A 3,241-nucleotide genomic window follows, 5' to 3' on the forward strand; every position below is an offset into this window, starting at 1 on the left:
GTCTGGGTCCTTTTTCTTCTGCTACAGAAAGATAGCAGTGCCAGGTGACAATCCCTGACCAACACAGTGCCCCTTGCAATTTTTGACTTCTCGTACAGGAGCAACTTGCAGCTCAGAATGCAGTGAATAGACCTAGAATAATAGACATACGAGAGGATGTGATCCTGTTACTTTAACCTTATTACCTTAGTGGTTTGCACATTCGATATATTTATTCAAAATGATAACTACATTGCAAATATATTTCGGTACTAGTTCTTTGCTATAACAAATCCATGAATTTCATAGCCAGCTGTCTGTAATGATATTACACCTCAGGAGAAAACATCCTAACATATCAAAAAAGCAGCTGTTAGCCTTTGTGCAAGTATGATACAAATTTTCCTTCTCATGTAGAGCTCGTTTCTAAAATGCGAGATCCCAGCAGGCATAATGAGAGGGTTTGCCATTTATCACATAATTATCATCTCAAATGCTCAGTCCTGCATGTCATGGAAAAAACCTTGGTGGCAAGCAGAGTTACAGTACACATAAGTTAACACAGCAAGGAGTACAAAGGGTGTTGAACATGAATCTGAACATGAGTCTTCCTTAGTCTTCCTTGGCTTACAATCATAGTCTTTTAGTTCCTTGTGTTTCACAGGTTAAGTAATTCCTCTCATTGCTGAATGACATGACATTCTTTCACTCTTACTGACCTAAATATTTCTCCACTGTAAGATTCTCTTCGAAATAATCAGCTGTCCAAGAAATCTACACACCCCTGGCTGGTCCCCTCCTTAGTACAGGTTTCTTGTATTTTATATGGGAACAATTTCAATTGCAGAAGCTTGCTTTAAATTTGTCATCACCAACAGTAGGTTACAAAAAGCAGGTAAAATAGTGTTTTAATACATAGACAGCTCTTGCTTCCTGAAGAACCAATTAAAATACACAGTTCTGTAAACCTATCTCATGTTGGACAGAAACAGGCTCCTCTGCAAGCTACTCTGCAAGTAACTCCTCTGAAAGTAGCTGAGCAGTTAAACCTGAGTTCCTACAAGCATGAGTTACAAAATCAGACACAAACAGATGCACATGGAAGAGTGCCCACCCATACTCCCTTGTAATTCTCACAGTCCACAGGGTTAATACAACGGTACCTGCTTCCCCAGAGGATGCTAAAAGCCCAGACTCCCTTACCTACCTCTTTGTAGGTGATTCTCCAGCGAATTATCCTCTCACAACATAGTCGAGTGCTCCACCGAATAGTGGAAATTGGGCAGAATTACATTTGCAGAAAATGGTCTCTAATAAGTTGCAACTATGAGGTATATACTGGTCTGTAAATTCTCTGTTATAAAGTTCCTGAAATTTCTACTCCTTGGCCTTTGTGGATTTGTAATGGCCCTGTTGGCTTTGTATTAACCCTAGCAGCCTTACAGTTGAGTCTTTTTACTCTTGTACTCTTTACTTTTCACTTTGTATTAACAACGAAAAGATTTTTACAGAACAGATCAAGCTTTTCAGCAAGGAAAAAGATAATTTCAAAACTTCCCCAAACACCTGCCTTCAAAAGCGTGCTGCATCAAGCAGCTGCCTACTTTGCCCACGCTTCAGAGCAAGTCCTGGCTCCACAGTGACCTGCTTCCAGTCTCAGGTATGCCCAGGCTGGTTTTAAAGTTAATCCTTAATCTCCACCTAAGAAGGCATAACCATGTTGTAGCATTTTGGTGGTGCAATAATAAAACCATAATCACCCACCTGGCTCTACTGCTTCTTCCCCTGAATCTCCGATGTAGTGAATGTTTACAGTCTTACTGCAAAAAAGCCCCAGTAAAGGCTGTAACAGGATGTAGCAAGGAAAAGACGTTAAAACACAAGGGAAGTAAACACAGGTTCTGTAATTATACTTCATTGCAACTCTAATGCTTTGCCTGCTCCTGAAGACTCCTTTAGCTAAATTTGTTTGTTCCAGGCTTTTTTCTTCTGTACCAATTAATAAACACAAGACGCATGTATATTTTTCTTATCATTTTATTGAAAAGGTACATTTAAAAAAATACACAGACATTTTACTATTATGGATTGCAGATAAAGATGCTCTAAAAGTTAATTCTATTTTTTTCTTCCCTTTCTTCCACCTGTTGTCCCCATTATCACATAATGACTTCAGTCCCAGTACTGCATATTGATATCACCTTTATAAAAGGGTTGGGGAGGTAGGAAGATAGATGGGGCATTACTGCAACATATTCAGTAAACAGAGAATATGGTCAATTATAAATATTTTATGTTCTGTACATTATTGCATTAGGGAGCCACAACGTTATGCAGCATCGTTACAAAGGAAACTAGTTCGAAATGAAGAAAAAGGATATTTACGTACAAATACATGGATCCATTGTCGTCTTGAACAATGCATGTGAGCTGTGGTAATGTGCAATTGAAAAGCTTTTTTTTCTCTTTAAACATTGCTTAGCAACACCAGTGAGGAAACAACAAAAATAAGTTAAATGAAAGTAGCAAACAAGTAGTAATCTTAACTATATGTTATATGGCTTTCTATTTTTAATTTCTCTAACTAAAGTGTGACACAAAAAAAATAATGAAAAGCTTCAGCGCTGCATTGCTTTCAAACATTTGCACAGAAACTAAAAATATTAAAATCAGACATGTGATACATCTTTAGTACTACACAAGATACACCAGTACTGGGGCCTAGGACAGTACACAATCCCTGTCAACAAGAGCACACTGAAAAAAAAAAGAACGCAATTCATTTTTGAGATGTTATCCACAATCAAGCATTTGGTTCATCTACCTTTTTTTCCACATTAGATTATACTCCATTGGTTTTCAGAGAAGTATTTACATAAGTGTGAGCAAGGAAGACCCTAGTTTTCAAGTCTGTCAGGAAAATGTTTTACGTTCATTGATTCCAAGGTGCATCATACACATTGAAAAAAAAAAAATTAATAGATGCATGAATCTTTAATGGTATAAATTTTATGAGCAATTGAGTTTTTAGTAAATCACTCTCTATTTGGATTAAAAAAGGAGAGAGAGAGAGAGAGACTGAGAGAGTTGTCTGGACTCCAAAATGCAGTACCCTCAATGATGAATTTTATGGTGTGCGTGTTTGAGGTGTCACGCTGGATGGCATTTCAAAAGAGAAAGACATTTTAAAATCTCGACCCCTTTCCTGCTTTTCTTTCACCCTTTGTACTGGCCATAGTTATCTCTTTCTCACATCAATAAA

This window comes from Fulmarus glacialis, unplaced genomic scaffold, assembly GCF_000690835.1.
Source record: "Fulmarus glacialis isolate BGI_N327 unplaced genomic scaffold, ASM69083v1 scaffold13902, whole genome shotgun sequence".
In the NCBI taxonomy this organism is placed as follows: domain Eukaryota; kingdom Metazoa; phylum Chordata; class Aves; order Procellariiformes; family Procellariidae; genus Fulmarus; species Fulmarus glacialis.